Source organism: Gymnoscopelus braueri, assembly GCF_963280865.1.
Source record: "Gymnoscopelus braueri genome assembly, chromosome: 18".
Taxonomy (NCBI): Eukaryota; Metazoa; Chordata; class Actinopteri; order Myctophiformes; family Myctophidae; genus Gymnoscopelus; species Gymnoscopelus braueri.
Genome location: NC_137618.1, coordinates 37,506,297 through 37,524,894, shown reverse-complemented (window position 1 = coordinate 37,524,894; position 18,598 = coordinate 37,506,297). Strand labels below are relative to the sequence as shown.

The window sequence follows — 18,598 nt, the reverse complement described above, 5'->3', positions numbered from 1 at the left end:
CCCCCCCCCAGTTTGCCCTGGAATGTCACCAGTAAAGCCCGTACTTCTCCAAACATGTACAAATGCAAATTATAAGGTGCTTGCTTACCCGTTTGCCCCGAATGTAGGTGTCCGTTGTATTTGTGCAATGTATTAGTCCATATTTTTCAATAAAAACGTGTTTTAATCCCGTCTGTGGAGTCTGGATTCCGATTCTGTCGGAAGTTCCCAATGGGCGGTAGTAACGGGGCGCATCCGATAAAAGCCGGTGAAAACAGTTTGTTTTGTTATTCCAGCAGAGTTTCTAGTGGTTCCACCTCTCTCTGAAAGAGGTTGCACATGAACTCTGCGGCCGCGGTGAGGCGCTCGTTGACAAACACTCTGACAGTTTGCTCCTTCACACAACAAACATCGCACTGTTTCTCCAAAACACACAATAATATCTCCTCTCCCACCGACGTCGGGTATTCATTCGTCGACAGCCGTAGAGACTCTAATCATGGGACCCAGACCCCTTTCTATTGCTCTGATGAGACCACCATGAAAAACAACACACACCTACTTCCGGGCACAGTGCTAAGCAAGCGCATGCGCATTGCGCAATGAAGGATCCAGGCACTGTTGCCGTTTCCCACCTGGCGGAGGAGGTGTGTAACTGTCACAGAAGATAGATACTGATACAGAGTGACAGACCATAGACCAGGGGTCTTCAACGTTTTCAGCCCAAGGACCCCCTAGCTGGGCGAGAGATGAAGCAGGGACCCCCACTACATACTGTATAAAATTGTGTTTTAGATTAAACTTTTTTAGTTTACTTGGTCTTTTCCCTACACCTATACCTCTTTGCCAAAAATAGACGATCTACAAGCTCACAACGCCACACGCTGCGAGGCGTTGTGAGCTTGTAGATCGGCTATTTTTGGCTAAAGTTCTCTTAAAAAAAGGATGCTAGGGTTCAAGTGGTTAAGGTAAAAACAATAATCATATCACACAAAGATTTGGCGGACCCCCTGTAGTAACTCTGAGGACCCCCTAGGGGTCCCGGACCCCCTGTTGAAGACCCCTGCTGTAGACAGACGGACGAACGAACGAACGAACGAACGGGTGGCTGGCTGTATGTCTGTCCATCCATCCTGGTCCATCCACCCATCCATCTAATTATAAGTGCTGCAGAGTCAGGTTAATAATTTGGGAGCACTATAAAGAATTTGCACTGAGAAGATAATATTAAGAGTTATACTCCCAAGTCCAACCTGTGGGAGGCAGAAATGTGCCGTAACTTAAGGCATCCAGTCTGCCGGAAATTACATGAAGAATAAGAAGGACCTGGTTGCTTGTTTCTCTCGCGAAACCTGGCAACACTAGCCGTAGAGCGCAGACAAGATTATAAAGACAAGCATGGAGAAAGCCTCATTCCAGCGTGTAAACAACAACAACAACAACAACAACGCGCTGGAACCCATACCTCTATGGCTGGAACCAGTGGTCAAGCTGTATAGACTGGGTTTGTATAACACTGTGATGCTAACTTTAGCTTAGCGGCTAGCTTAGCAGTTAAACCTAACACCGTTATATATCCCTCCAAGATATTTTGACACAATCTGCTCTGTGTTATTATAAATGATATTATATTCTAGTCTGCGATTATAAACGGTGACTTATGATATTTGTTTAAAAAAAATTAAACTATTGACATTTAGCTCCGACTGCTCGGGCCCAAAGGCCAAGAAATGAAGGCCTGATTTTATTATTATTAATGATAGGAATATATTTTTTTTAATAGTGAAAATAGCCGATCTGCAAGCTCACGCATGGCAAAACTGTCAAAGGATGAAGTATTAAATAGGACATTAATTCATGAAAAAAAAACACATTTAAAATTATGACATATTGAGGTGCAATGCTTTATGGTCCTGGAGATATGTTTCTGCCCTAATAGTAACAATATAATATGTTCTGTTCCTTTGTGTCCTTTAGTGATAATCATACATTAAATTGAGTATTATGTTATATTCCTGTGTCTCCTGTAGCGACGCTGATTATGAATGTATTATTACATTACAACTAGGCTATTAGGGCCGCTGTCACGATTGGAGCGTATGTTGCACAGGGCAGATATGACAAATAACTAAATATACAATGAAAATACTGACATATTTAATCATTTTATACTTTCAAAAACATTTTAAAATAGGTGATCTAAAAGCTTACAATGCGTCGCTTAAGCTTGTAGATCTGCTATTTCTGATTTTTTTTAAAATAATATTTGAAAATATATGAACATTTTTCAACATTGAAATGATTATGCTAAATAATTGTGATTATCTCAAAAACGATTAGACAAAATAAAATAAAATATATGGTCTCATGCAATAGATTTGTTTTGCTTTTATGCCTTTATTGATAGGACAGTAGGCTGACAGGAAATCGGTAGAGAGATGGGGAGTGACATCAAAGGTCGCCGGGATCGGGACTCGAACCCGCGACGCGCTGTCGGCTACTTTAATAATAATAATAATAAACTTTATTTGTATAGCACCTTTCATGACATGAAATGCAGCTCAAAGTGCTTTACATAGCAAGAATACAATTACAGTTAGAACCAATTTAACAATAAAGCAAACAAAAATAAAATAAAATAAAATAAAAGCAAAGGCAAAAGCAAAGGCATAGAACAACATTAAAATAGGGAATACAGTGAGGAATTAAAAATCAACCAAGGAATCAGCTAAAAGCAAGAGTGAAGTAATAGGTCTTGAGCTGTGCTTTAAAGCTATCGACAGAGGCTGCCTGTCTTAAGTGTAATGGGAGTTTATTCCACACTGTCGGTCCGTAAAAGCAGAATGCTGCTTCACCGTATTTTTTATATGTCATTGTAGGCACCTCGAGCAGGTCAGCACTTGAAGACCTGAGGGCCCGGTTTGGAACATATCTCTCTAGGCAGTCAGAGAGGTAGGAGGGTGCCAGACCATTTAGAGCTTTATAAACTAATAAAAGAATTTTAAAATCAATCCTAAAAACAACCGGGAGCCAGTGTAGTGAAGCTAGAACTGGAGTGATATGTTCTCTCATCCTGGTTTTAGTTAAAATTCTGGCTGCCGCATTTTGAACAAGTTGTAATCTGTCAGTTGTTTTCTTTGGCAGGCCAGAGTAGAGTGCGTTGCAGTAATCAAGCCGAGAGAAAACAAAAGCGTGGATCAGCGTTTTTGCATCGTCTAACGACAGATAGTCTCTAATTCGCGCAATATTTCTAAGATGAAAGAAAGCAATCTTGGTGACATGATTAATGTGTGTATTGAAATTCAATTCAGAATCGATAATCACCCCCAGGTTCTTTACTGTGGTGTTACTTTCTACAGCCAGGTTACCAAGTCTACTTGTTATTGATTCTCTCTGCTCACTGGAACCAATTATGAGAACTTCTGTTTTATCCTCATTTAGCTTAAGAAAGTTCTCACTCATCCAGCATTTTATACTGGACAGACAGAGCCTAGGTGCCTGGACCGCTACGCCAGCGGTCCAGCGATCCAATGTTTTTACATTAATTATTAACAGGATCTCAGGCTCAAAGAGCACAGAAGCAGCAGAGAAAGATAATGGGAAGTATTTGGACTTGTATCATGCCAAACCAAGGTTTTACCAAAGTTAAACATCACTTTCAAATGATTTTCACTAGTATAGATGGGAGATACTATTGCACGCAAATTGCAATATATTATAAACCCATCCAACACACAGACCCTCTTATAGATGATGTATGTCGAAGCTATTTAATCTGTTTAGAAATAGCATTAACCTGACCATTACATGCATGAACCTGACAAGCCTTAAAATAGCAGATCTACAATCTCACGTGTCATATCATGACACGTTATGAACTTGTAGATCTGGTATTAGCCATGAATGGTAAATGGTAAATGATGCCATAACCTGAACCATCAACCAAGTTGATATAGAAAAAGTAAATAAAAGACTGTATTTTCTAGTTTTTGTTTGGAAAATAATTAAAATATTAAAATAACCATAATTATCGTAATTTATCTGGAATCTCATTTAGTAAAAAAACAAAAGAAAATATGTGAAAAAATCTTATCGTAAACCCAGTAGCATGAATCGTATTGAAACATGTAGGTTGAGTGAATAACTACATGCCTAGTGTTTAATTGTGTTAACAAAAGAAGGTTGCTTCCCAGTGTCTAAAAACACTCCAAAAATAAAGTAAGAAGGAAAAAAGGAAAGCAAGAAAACCGCTCTGTCCCGCTACAAGACTGTAGTGAACACATGCGTCTCGCGGGAGCAAGCAGTGAACTATGCTCCGGATGCAGGCATTAGACGGCTCCGTCTTTAATCCAACAATACGTCGGGCTCATGAAAAGCTACATTGTAGCAGTAGGTATATGGGCATATATGGGCATAAAAGTCATATATTGAAGTTATAGCAGTGACTGAGACAACAGGCTGAAAAACAAAGCCAAGTGACAGCTGTGTAAGTAAATGTGCACGACCAGGCATGTGCGTCCGGCGTCCGCAACTGGTAGATGATGTATGTCGAAGCTATTTAATCTGTTTAGAAATAGCATTAACCTGACCATTACATGCATGAACCTGACAAGCCTTAAAATAGCAGATCTACAATCTCACGTGTCATATCATGACACGTTATGAACTTGTAGATCTGGTATTAGCCATGAATGGTAAATGGTAAATGATGCCATAACCTGAACCATCAACCAAGTTGATATAGAAAAAGTAAATAAAAGACTGTATTTTCTAGTTTTTGTTTGGAAAATAATTAAAATATTAAAATAACCATAATTATCGTAATTTATCTGGAATCTCATTTAGTAAAAAAACAAAAGAAAATATGTGAAAAAATCTTATCGTAAACCCAGTAGCATGAATCGTATTGAAACATGTAGGTTGAGTGAATAACTACATGCCTAGTGTTTAATTGTGTTAACAAAAGAAGGTTGCTTCCCAGTGTCTAAAAACACTCCAAAAATAAAGTAAGAAGGAAAAAATGAAAGCAAGAAAACCGCTCTGTCCCGCTACAAGACTGTAGTGAACACATGCGTCTCGCGGGAGCAAGCAGTGAACTATGCTCCGGATGCAGGCATTAGACGGCTCCGTCTTTAATCCAACAATACGTCGGGCTCATGAAAAGCTACATTGTAACAGTAACTACCTAGAGTAGGTATATGGGCATATATGGGCATAAAAGTCATATATTGAAGTTCTAGCAGTGACTAAGACAACAGGCTGAAAAACAAAGCCACGTGACAGCTGTGTAAGTAAATGTGCACGACCGGGTATGTGCGTCCGGCGTCCGCAACTGGTCGTGGCCCTCATCAAGTCACCTTTCGTCCAATGCGGCCCTTACCCCGAACTGAGTTTGACACCCCTGACCTAGACGATTTCATAAAAATCATTATAAAACACCAGTACCATAGGAAAATGATGTGAAATTAGGTGTTAATGTTTTATTAATGTTTAATCTTTATGTGTTCTGCTGGCCCAGAGGGTTCAAATGGTACTTCCAGCCCAGCGGGCCATTTATAACGTCGATCCCTGCTTCATTTCAGACCAAGCAGTGGAGTCCAGCCTGCAGGTGGAGATGGGTTCTCCAGAATCAGCCAGGACCATTTCTATTAAACAGGAACCTGAAGAATACCTGGACCTCAGTAAGTTTCATGCTCTCACTCTTTCTTTCTTTTATTCTGTTAAGATGTTCTGTTCTGTTGTTTTTGATGTATTGAATACTTTATTAACAGTTTGCAAAAAGTACAGAGGTACAGTTATACAATATTGCTAAAAGGATAACACAATGTTTCCATTGTGGTCCTGTGTATTCAATTCATCACGACAAACAGTACATTCAACTGCTTTCCAGTCAGAGAGAGAGAGAGACAGAGAGAGAATTTACATGCATCGAGCAGTCGTTTTCATGCAGAGACTTACAAATCTCTGTCTCTCACACACACACACACACACACACACACACACACACACACACACACACACACACACACACACACACACACACATATTATGGTGAGGGTTCAGCACCAGGTGATAGAGGTTCAGTTGCACTCAGCAGAACATGAATTGTATGATTAAGCTTTTTCCTACTTATCCTTTGAAACATGAGAGAATCAAAAACCACACACTTTGTTGTGACCTACCTGCACTGGACATTAAAATATCCACGTTGATCTAGCCGACATGCATTGATTGGTGAATGGTTCAGCACCACTGTGATGGACAGCGACAGGCCAGCACTTAGTGAACCATAACAAAAATCATGCAAAATACAAATTTCTGTCTTTAAACTGTAAACATTAGAGTAGATAGATAGTTGATAGATACTGCGTCCTACAACATTACAAGGCAAGATTGACACGGCTGTACAGCGAGGGGAAGGCGACAGACGCATCTGAACATAACTTGATTAAAATAAGCAACACATGGGGGGACGCAGTCTAGGGATGTAAGTCATTGATTCAATAATGAATCAATAGTTGGTTTACCTTATCGATTGATTAATTGATAAGCAGTGATTTTCCTGTACAAACTACTACAAACTGCATTGTAACACCTGAGATGGAGACAATGCTGAAACCTTTTGTCATCTCACTAGCACCTTCAGCGTTCATACCAGCGACAGCCGACAGGTTGTCACGGCACTCCGTTCTCATTGGTAATAAAGGGAAAGCTGATTAGAGAGAGCAGTAACTGCATTTGAGGCGAAAGAATAAGAATGAACTTTATTGTGACATTCAACAGGTTTACAGGTGTAATGAAGTGGGTGAAATTCTATCTTTTTTCGTTCACACTCCACCATTTTGTAGTTTTTTTGAGAAGAGAGGATCAAGGTAGAGTAAGAGCAGGAGAGTAAAATAAAACAGGTCAAAAATCAAATCAAAATGACATTAGTTACATTAGCCATGCATGCCACATGGGTAGCTCTGCTCTGCTCGAATGCAATCAGATGGACACAGCGACACGCTCTGTCCTTTTTATATTTATATAAATAAATGTTTTCCTTTCTCCAGCCCTGGACAGAGATCAGCATCGACAGATCGATCAAATGTTTGAAGAGGAAAGCGATGAGGAAGATTTCCATGGATTCACTGACTCGGGTATGGAGGAGAAATGTATTCAAAGAAAACTAAATGTAAAAAAAAAGAGCCATGCTTTATATTCAGGCATTCTGCCTGACCAGTTCAAACTCGGTGCTCTACCTAGACTGAATTGGTCAGCGTGACAATAAAAATGTATAGGCTACCCCACAATGGCATAAAGTCAGCCATTAACAAACGTCCCTTCACACTCCGAGTGTTGTAATAGCTTGTTTAAATTTCAGCTCATTCAAGCCCACTTTCCCTGTGTGTTACATAGAAAAAACGTCCAGGCCCGGACGGTTGCGTAACCGTCTGGGCACCGCGTGTCGCGGGTTCGACTCCCGATCCCGACGGCCTTTGCTGCGTGTCACTCCCCATCTCTCTCCCCCCATTTTCTGTCAGCCCACTGTCCTATCAATAAAGGCATAAAAGCCAAAAAATCTATCTTTAAAAAAAAAAGAAACAACGTCCAGACTATGTATCTCTACAGGCAGGCATGTGTATGAGACGAGCACGACCGCGATAGTTTCACGGGACTTGTCGCCTGTCCCGCAGCTCCCTACCTGCTTGCTCGTCTCTCACACTGCAAATGAATTACAAAACAATCTGTGAAAACAGAGTACAAGAATAGAGCCTTTTAGACAAAATGGCTCATTAGATGTCCTTATCAGGTAGTATCAATATTTTGTAGTATCATCTTAACAGTCTATTTTCACCAGAGACAAAGACAAAAATCAGTAATCCATAAAAGAACAGACAGGATTTGACCATTTCAGCACCACGGACAGAGACACAGGGCAGGGTTTCCTACAGGAGAAGGTGTTGTAGTGTCTAGGTCAGCGGTTCTCAAACCTTATGTCAAGGACCCTCAAATTAATATGTATTTGGCCGTGGGCATATTTGGAATATTCTGTGCCAGGGACCCCCATACTAATTTTTCAAATGTTTTTCAAGATGTCTTGATAATAGCAGATCTACAAGCTCACAACGTGTTGTGAGTTTGTAGATAGGCTATTTTCAATATGGCCTTTGTATATGGCTTAAAGTGGTTAAACTGAAAAAAAATTGATGCAGTATTAACATATTTTTCTGGGATGCCCTGGAACCCCCTCAAGGACCCCTGGGGGTCCCCGGACCCCACTTTAAGAACCACTGGTTTAGGTGTTAAGTATTAAGAGCCAAAGTCTCTCCAGTGTGTTATTCAATCTCCTGGAGGAACTCTGTAACTGCCTGACTCACCTGTAGTCTGAGTATATCTTTTCTTGTATTATCAGTCTCATCTGTTTAAGAAAGTAGGTAGCTGATATATTGCACTTTTACCTTAGCGCTAGGTATACTCTTGGTTGCTTGTTTATGCAGGAAATGCACTTAAGACTTCTGGTGATTAGTAGTTTCGTTCCCTACCTATGTTGAATGCACTTATTGTAAGTCGCTTTGGATAAAAGCGTCTGCTAAATGACTGTAATGTAATGTAAGAGTGAGTGGGGGCACACATTTTATCGATACCGCTGCTAAACCGATACTCTTAAAACAGTGCCAGTGCTAAACGGTGCCTGGTCCGATTTGCAATCAACATGACTTAACCTTGACCACAGAATTTCCCCCCCGTAGTTGGCCTATTGGTAGGAATTTATATGTAGTGTAGGAACCTTTGGTATGATGCACAATATCATACCATACCAGTATGTACCAAGTGGGAAGTCTGTTGGATTTGATTTGATTCGATTTATTTAGCACAATGTAAAAACAATTAAAAACAAACTGTACACAAAATATAAAAAGAAAAGTGCCAGGAGGAGGCCTCTACCTATGTATAACACAATACAAATATTAACAGAACATGATTTGTAAACAACAAAATATAAATATATAGAATTTACAAATAATATGATTACAGTATGAAAATTTTAATCTACAACATGATTGAAATACCTGATTATTCATGACAAGATTACTGATAATAATTAGCCAACATAGTTGACAACAGATTTTACAGGATGTGAAATCCATATAGCAACCAAGCAAACAGGCAATAGAAAAAATAAACCAAACAAAAGTTATCAGGGAATGTGTGATAATGGGTGTGACATAATGTGACCTGGTCAATCAAAACATCCGTAAATTTGTTCTGGTATCTTCGGTTGTTGTGTCTCGAAAATCATCCGACCGATGCACTTAAAACTTGGCATGTGTATCGCTGAGCACCCAGGGGAGTGATGTACCATGTGGAAAGTAGGCCAGACAGGGTTCCCGGCAAACCAATTTAGCCTCGGGGGGGAGGCTAGACCAAAGGGGTGTGTTTTCATCACACACACGTCCAGTGCACCCTCACAGGAGGAGAGCGTGCTACATGCACCAGGGCTTCAAAGTCAATATCAAAATGTTTAACCACGTCGCAAACGCCTACCTCACGATAATAGCTTGTGTTTAAGCCTTCTTCACCCGTGAGTCACTTAGAAAAACTTCCAAAACTACTTAACTCCACCACGGGCGGGCGTGTGCATGAGATGAGCACGACTGCGTCCGCTAGCACGATAGCATAATGTAGTTGTGTTTTCCATCATCAAACCAGCTCGTTAATATTTTGAGGGAAAAAAATATTTATTAATGAATTAATTAAACAAAATTGCACGGGCTTCGCGTGTGTGCACAGGTCTCTCCCCCTAACCTCCCTCCTAGGCTAACCTTTTTCCTGCAGGAAACCTTATAAATCCACAAATTTGTCTCTGTCTGGAGATGTGGAGATATCTATCTGTCTGTCTGTCCCTTTTATACGTATACAGTAGGTGGCCAGTGACTTTGACCAGTTTCACTTTCAAAACCTTTGCATCATGCATGTCACACAAACAGAATGCGATTTTGTTGATATAACAAGTTTGTTCATATAGATTCCTATCCACAAATCCACCATTTAGCTTCCACAATCCACATTATCAAAACCATTGGCGTTTTGTGCCGCATTCTGTTTGTGTGACATGCATGATGCAAAGGTTTTGAAAGTGAAACTGGTCAAAGTCACTGGCCACCTACTGTATATGGAAATGCCTGATGTCATCAATAGGACATCATATGACAAGTACTATGATAATGGGTACTGCACTAAGTACTTTGATATGGGGTACAACAGGTAATCTGACAACAAGTCTTTTTTTAAAGGTATTTTTGGGGGGCTTTTCTGCCTTTAATTGATAGTGTACAGTAGAGATGGACAGGAAACGGGAGAGAGAGATGGAAAGAGACATGCAGCAAAGATCGTCGGGAACGGGACTCTAACTCTAACTCTAACTTGCGATGCATTGTCAGGCTACATTAGAGCCTAAATGCTCGGAGCACTAGGCCAGCGGTCCAGGCCTTGTGAAATGCTTTTAAATACATGGGGATCTGATCGTTGGCCCGGCCGCTGCGAAACTGTGCACGCACACTCCCTGGATGCCAACTCAGAACCTCTGGCCAAATTTTTCAGATTGGCCTGTTATAGCGCCACCAGGATGCCGATATGTGCAAAACACATTTATTGATACTACTCCTACAGATTTTGTCCAAACATCACACAAATCGGTACACAGTATCTCTATAGTCATGTGATCAACACGGATTTATCCGATTTCCCATATTCCATCCTGATTGCCTAAGATTGGCTTCCAAAGTTTGCAGGATTGTTCCGTTTTGAACAAAATGCCTCAAATCATGAACGCAGCTTGCGATTGCCGTGAAATTTCACACGCACATTTCTATTAGGCCGACGAAGAAATGCCACCCTTTTCACATTGGCCTGTTATAGCGCCACCAGCAGGTCAAATTTTGCAAACATATTTCTGGAACAAAATGCCTCAAATCATGAATGCAGTGTCCGATTGCAGTGAAAAGCCCTTGAACAAATGGCACCCTTTTCACATTGGCCTATTATAGCGCCACCAGGAGGCCACAATAACGTACCTGACCTGGCGGAGACCTGTGCTCCGAGGAGCACTTTTTCTAGTTTCCTCCTGTAATGTGTGCCATGATCCTCCAGAGTCCAAAAGGTTTGATGAATGTGAATAACTTGAGGTTTAGAATTGGAGCTTTTATTTACAGCTAATATTCTTCCACCTACCACAGGTACATATTAACAAGAAAGGCTGTCTAAAGAAAAATAAATCAAGTTCAAACATTAAATGTTTTTCTCTCATTTTATCTTTTGCCCAGACTTCCTGCACCTCCCTGTGTGTAAAGAGGAGTTTTCCCCTGATCAGCAAGAGAGGAGCACAGAGGAACAGGATGAACTATTTCAAAGACCAGCGGGGGTTAATGGGTCAACGTTGACATTAAAAAGTGAAGATGATGATGAAAACGGAGAGACAGAGCCTCTAGCCAGCACCTCAATGGAACACATGAAAACAAAAGCGTATATAGAGTACTGGGTAGCATCACAACCATCTAGTGATGACCAGCTCCTCTCCTCACACTGTTCTGAATCTGACACTGAAGACAGTGATGATTGGGAGGAGAGCAGGGAAGGTCAGTCAGCTTTAAACACATTGAAATCAGGCCCGGCACAGAAACATGTAAGTTGTACAGTTTGTAGCAAAAGCTTTTCTCGTAAGGATGGTTTGAAGTCACACATGAGGATTCATACGGGGGAAAAGCCCTTTACTTGTAAATTTTGTGGCAAAGGCTGTGGTCTCATGGGTGATCTGAAAACACACATGAGGACTCATACAGGGGAAAAGCCCTATACTTGCAGATTTTGTGGTAAAGGCTGTAGTCAAAGTGGTCAGCTAAAAGATCACATGATGACTCATACAGGGGAAAGGCCATTTACCTGTACAGTCTGTGGTAAAGGCTATAGACAAAAGAAACATCTGAAGACACACATGAGAAATCATACAGGTGAAAAGCCCTTTACCTGTACAGTTTGTGGCAAAAGCTATACTCAAAATGAAACTCTGAAGACACACATGCGGATTCATACAGGGGAAAAACCATTCACTTGTACGGTTTGTAGTAAAGGCTTTGGCCGAATGGATCGTCTAAAAGACCACATGAGAATGCACACAGGGGAAAAACCTTATATCTGTAAAGTTTGTAACAAAGCCTTTGGTCAAAAAAACCATTTGAATAGACACATGAGGACTCATACAGGGGAAAAACCCTATTGTTGTACAATTTGTGGCACATGCTGTGCTCAAATGGGTGATCTGAAAAGACACATGAGGGCACATACTGGGGAAAAACCCTTTAGTTGTATAGTGTGTGGCAAATGCTGTAGTAGAATGAGTGATCTAAAAAGACACATGATGACTCATACAGGAGAAAAACCCTTTACTTGTACGGTTTGTGGCAAAGGTTGTCTGCAGAAGGGTGATTTGAACAAACATATGAGGATTCATACAGGTGAAAAACCCTATGTTTGTACAGTTTGTAACAAAGCCTGTAGTCAGAGGAGTGAGCTTCAATCCCACTTGAGGACTCATTCAGGGGAAAAGCCCTTTACTTGTACAATTTGTGGCAAATGCTGCAGTCAGAAGAGTAAGCTGAAAGAACACATGGTTACTCATACAGGGGAAAAACCCTTTAGTTGTTCAGTTTGTGAACAAAGATTCAGTCGAAGTGATCATCTGAATATACACATCGTTACTCATTTTGAGGAAAAAAGCTCATAGTTAAATGTATTGACACATGTTTTGGTCTTAATGCATTTGAGGTTTCATTGAGGATTCATTCATTGAGAAACTGTTAAAAAAATGTCACAAGTCTTTTTCATTCTATCTATCATAATAGTGGCGCTAAAGGTACTAAAGCAGAGGAATCACAGTCTGACAACAGCACAACCAACAATCGTTTTCTCTGTTGAGTCTCATATAGAACAATAGGAGTGAAAGAGTGACCAGATTTGTCAGGATTTAAATAGGCATATTCATTGCATACATGCAATAATGTTGAAATAAAGAGTTGAAGAGCTATTATTTGTTGTAACTGTTCTCTGTGTATTTGGATTGTCAACCACTATCGCTCATGTCACTATGACTCAGCCATAACCATATAAGGAGATCCCAATGCAGCAATGCCCAAATATGAAGTGTGTTGTCTAACCTCAATGTGTCTTAATGGCATCAGGTGCAAATAAATCGGTCACCAGTCATATAGCCAATATGACCACATGCCCATATATGGGCATATACTGATGACATCAGGGATCTCCATAATGGGTATATCGGTCGGATTGGCAGTGCAACACAGGTGTGAGGGCCGTGTAGCGCCCGAACCTCTAGTAGGATATATGTCCAATGATGTGGAAAGTGGTGTAACGATACAGTAATAGTATCCATTTTAATTCTGAACTTCTAGTAAGTACATGTATTTATAAATGTGTATATATACAGCTTTCATATTTATACATTGTATATATATCACCAATGATGTGATAAGAGGTGTAACGGTACAGTAATTGTATCAATTTTAATTACAACAATCAAACTACTACATCGATATGTAAACACCACCTACTACTAAGTTTACGCAGATGCAAAGAATCAATTGTATCAATACTAAGAACTTGTGCCTTGTATTTAGCAATGTTAAAACGTTAAAGGGGTGTAATTAATGCTGCATTCCATATCGCTACACTATACAATGTACACATCTATGTATAAATGTGTGGAATCTCTGTATCCGTGTCAGGGCATGAGTTTGTCCATACAGTGTGTGGTCAAATAAAATGTCTATGTATTTGCCAGTGAGAATCATTGTTTAATTATTTATATCCATAATAATGTTTCCCTTAAAAGAGAAATCCTGCACTATCCACTTATACATTTCCCACAGATTTTTTTTTTGATAGTTACTGCATCGATGTTGTATCGTATTGCTATAAAGCAGGGGTGTCAAACTCATTTTGGGGTTGGGGCCAGATTGGTCAAATGGTGACTTGAGGTGGGCCGGAACCAGTTGCGGACGCACATGCGCGCTCACACGCACTCAGACACATGCTACTAACTATGCATATCACTTTTTTTTAATGTATTAAGAAGAATAGCTACTTTAATTATTGACATTAAAAACAAACAATGCAATTTGTAATAATAATAATAATAATAATAATAATAATAATGATAATAATAATAAACCATTTTAAGTAGAATAATTCAATTTGAAGTTAAACAATACCTGGTAATGTGTGTGGGTGGTTAAATAATTAGATTTATAGAACAACAGTGGTGTAAAGTAACTAATTACATTTACTCAAGTACTGTACCTAAGATTTGACGTATTTTTACTTTACTAGAGTATTTCTAATTTCCAGTACTTTTACTTCTACTCCACTACATCTCAGTCACTGCTGTGACATAACAGTATATCACTTTAAAAATGTTTTATGAAGATTAGCTACTTTAATTATTGACATTAAAAACAAACAATGCAATTTGTGATAATAATAATAATAATAATAATAATAATAATAATAATTGTAATAATAATAATAATAATGATAATAATAATAATAAACCATTTTAAGTAGAATAATTCAATTTGAAGTTAAACAATACCTGGTAGTGTGGGTGGTTAAATAATTAGATTTATAGAACAACAGTGGTGTAAAGTAACTAATTACATTTACTCAAGTACTGTACCTAAGTAAAGATTTGACGTATTTTTACTTTACTAGAGTATTTCCAATTTCCAGTACTTTTACTTCTACTCCACTACATCTCACTTATCATAACTATAATCCATATTTAGATCAGTTATTTAAAACTAAAGTTTATTTATTGTGTAGAATTATTTATTTACTATTGTGTAGTAATATAATACAATATGTCTCAAAACATTAGCATGCCATACAGTTGAATTATTGCAAATTAAACTAGAAAAAGTGCTCCTCGGAGCACAGGTCTCCGCCAGGTCAAGTAGGTTATTTTGGCCTCCTGGTGGCGCTATAATAGGCCAATGTGAAAAGTGTGCCATTTATTGCATGATTTGAGGCATTTTGTTCTGAAAATGTGTTTTACTAAATTTAACCTGCTGGTGGCGCTATAACAGAAACACACACACACACACACACACACACACACACACACACACACACACACACACACACACACACACACACAGAGAAAGACTGGTGACGCGAGGTTACACACACACACACACACACACACACACACACACACACACACACACACACACACACACACACACACACACACACACACACACACACACTGTTGGAGCCAAAATGCCTTTCTGTTTATTTTGTTTTTTGTTTTCTTTAATTGAATGGTGTGGCCTTGGTAATGACTGACATCATGTCAATCAGTCAGTGATTGACACGGGTGGTTGCTATGGGAACCATGATATACCCGTCAGTGGGTGATTGTGGGCAGGTGTGCAACAGGGGAAGCCACACAGTTTTCGACCGTGCTATGTCAAGCCGTACCAGGACGGCGTTCGTGTCTGTGTATGAGTTTCTGTGTCATGCTATGGATAATTTGTGTAAATAAATGGATTGACATATCCAAAGATAAAGGCACTCTCTGGACATTGAATGATTTTGCACGCGTCAAACTAAACGTCAACCAGTTGCCCCTCGCAGGAGTACCTAAAGGTAAAGGGCTCTACATTGTCGAAAACTACGTCTTCATTTGAAATGGACATTTTAAGTTTGAAATGTGGTCTAAAGGAGGAAGGGGATCAGCGTGCTTAAGAGCCAACGGCTGAATTGTTTGGACAGGAGTCAGGACAGCGTTGGATCTCTGTGCTGAAAGACATTATTCATTTTCACTATTTATTGGGCACTGTTCACTGTTTCACTGGGCATTGTGGAACGTGGGCAAGTGGACCAGGACACGCCGGTGTTTGTAACACGGCGTTTGGACAATCACCCGATCGGGCGGCCTCGCGCGGCTCGCAGCGCATGGACCAGGACAGACGACATGACACGGTGCTGCTCATGGCATTAGGACAGCTTCGCTGCCGGCGACTCGCACCGTTTGGACGGACAAAGAGCTGCCCTGCACCGTTGGAGTTGATCGAGCAGACGGACAAGGAGCTGCTCAGCCTGCACCGTTGGAGTTGATCGAGCAGACGGACAAGGAGCTGCTCAGCCTGCATCGTTGGGAGGTGATCGAGCAGCGCTCGGACGAGCGGCCTGCACCGAAGGAGTTGATCGCGGAGACCCCGTTCGTATGGACGGACAAAGAGCTGCTCTGCACGCAAGGAGTTGATTGAATAGCGCTCGGACAAGGAGCGCTGTTTGAAGACTTTTCGAAGTTTGAACAAAGACAGATTGGACCCGCAGTGCATGGACTACAAGGTATGTAGCGCGCTACCAGGTGTTACCATATATGGCCATATAACAAACAATTGTGTGCACACAGGGGTCATTTGAGGGAGAGAAAAAAAAGACAAAAAATCCAATGCATTGGTTCATGAATCATGATTGCAACCCGTTCGTGGGTGTGTTCTATTGAGTGTGTTCTATAGGTTTTGTGATGAATAACTGTGGGTTTTGGTGTTTACTGTGATTCAACCGAAGGTACTGTTTTATATTTGATCCGTTGGTATTGTATTGTTGATGATGGCTTCAGATAAAGGTGTTCTGAGTCAAACTGAATCAAGCGTATTGGTTGAACAGCCCCCCGTGGTTGAAACGCACTCAAATGGTGATGACGCAATGCATCCAATGGTTGAACCTGAACCTGAACCTTCACTGACTGAAAAGCAGTCACAGCCCACAGCGGCTGAAAGTGAAAAACAGTCCGAGGTGGACACAGGTCAAATCACTGACAAGGTTGGAAACGAAACACAGGTTGTCAAAAAACGCACAGTCAAATTAACACCAAAAGCCCTAATGGAAAAACTGGACACACTACAAAAAGAGAGAAAATCGAAACTAAACAGGGCATCCAACTTGCAGAAAACTATGCTGGAGTTGATGCAAGTAGAAGGATGCAAACAGGAGGTGCAATATGCCTTTATGAACTATCTGCATATCAGGGAAGCAACAGCAGCACACAAATCCCTTATGCCAATACTACCTCCTGAGGAACAAGGGAAACATGACACCTGGTTCAAAGCAAAAATGATCAATGTAAATGAATTTATTGAGCAAGTCAATGTTTGGTCAAAGGGTACAAATGTGGAAAATGTTGATGATGATTATTTGGAAATTGAAATAACTCCAAATGACAGCATTTCCAATGTTGAAAGTAAAAAATCAACCCGTGAAAGTTACACAAGGTCTGGAACCAGCAGGTCCAGCAGGTCCTCCACCTCATCAGCTCGCAGGCAGGCAGAGGCAGAAAGAGCTGCACTTGCTGTTCGCTCCAAAGCATTACAGGAGAAGCATGCACTGGAGGAGGAGGAAGAAATTCTGCGAAAGAAAAAGGAAACGATGGAGCTGAACACAGAGCTGGCAGCTGCTGATGCAAAAATAGCAGTTTTAAAATCCCCCAGTCACCAAGCTCCTTCACATACACAATCTGATGGAATGGACTCGTACTTCAGAAAAGGAACAAGGTTAAAGGAACCCTCAGTCACATTCAATCCTCATGCCAAAGAATTTAAACCACTACCACAGCAACAATCACCACTACCACAGCAGCTGTCTGCACAACAACCATTGCTACAGCAACTACCATCACTATGGCAACCACAGTCCATACAACGACCACCCTTTTTGCAACAAACACCCATTCCACAACCACCACACTGGCAAGTACAACAACCAATGCACCTGGTGCAACCACCACCCATTCAACAAACCCCATTTTGGCAAGAACAACAATCCATGCTGTTACAACCACAACTCATTCAAACACAACCACCACCTTGGCAAGAACGACAACAACCACCATCTGTACAACGACAACAGGTATCTTGGAATGCAGCACAGGACAATAGAACTCACTTGGACCCTCCTGTGCAGCCAACAAGAAAACCTGACATTTCTCCTCAAAGCAGTAATGAAACCTCAACTGTACACAACCTGTTAAAAAGACAAAATGAGATAACCGCATTGTTAATGGAAATGCAAACCTCTCACTTACTGCCTCCAAGAGAGATTCCCTGTTTTGATGGGGATCCTCTACAATACAGAACCTTTGTCAGGGCCTTTGTACACTGTGTAGAAAAGAACACAAGCAACAGAGGGGACTGCTTGTACTTCTTGGAAAGGTACACCAAGGGTCAGCCCAAAGAGCTTGTGCGCAGCTGTCAACACATGGCTCCTGACAGAGGCTATGATATGGCAATATATTTACTTGAGCAACACTTCGGAGATGAGTTCAAGATCACTGCAGCATACATGGACAAGGTGCTCAGCTGGCCGCAGCTGAAGTCAGAAGATGTAAAGTCTCTTCAAGCATATTCACTTTTCCTGCGTGAGTGTTGTAATGCAATGGAAAATGTACAGTATATGAGTGAACTGAATATGTCAGCAAACATGAAAACCGTGATTTTGAAGCTTCCTTACAAGCTAAGAGAAAGATGGAGAGGCTCTGCTTTGGACATAATGGAAA

General features: G+C 40.6%; 1 long non-coding RNA gene across 1 annotated transcript; it reads left to right on the top strand.

The window, feature by feature from the left end:
- The first annotated feature begins 1,172 nt into the window (after nt 1–1,172).
- On the top strand, nt 1,173–13,815 carry LOC308105732. Its single transcript, XR_013934931.1, has 4 exons — nt 1,173–1,483; nt 5,562–5,660; nt 7,032–7,118; nt 11,286–13,815. It is a non-coding gene; the product is annotated as an uncharacterized lncRNA (long non-coding RNA).
- Nucleotides 13,816–18,598: the final 4,783 nt, after the last annotated feature.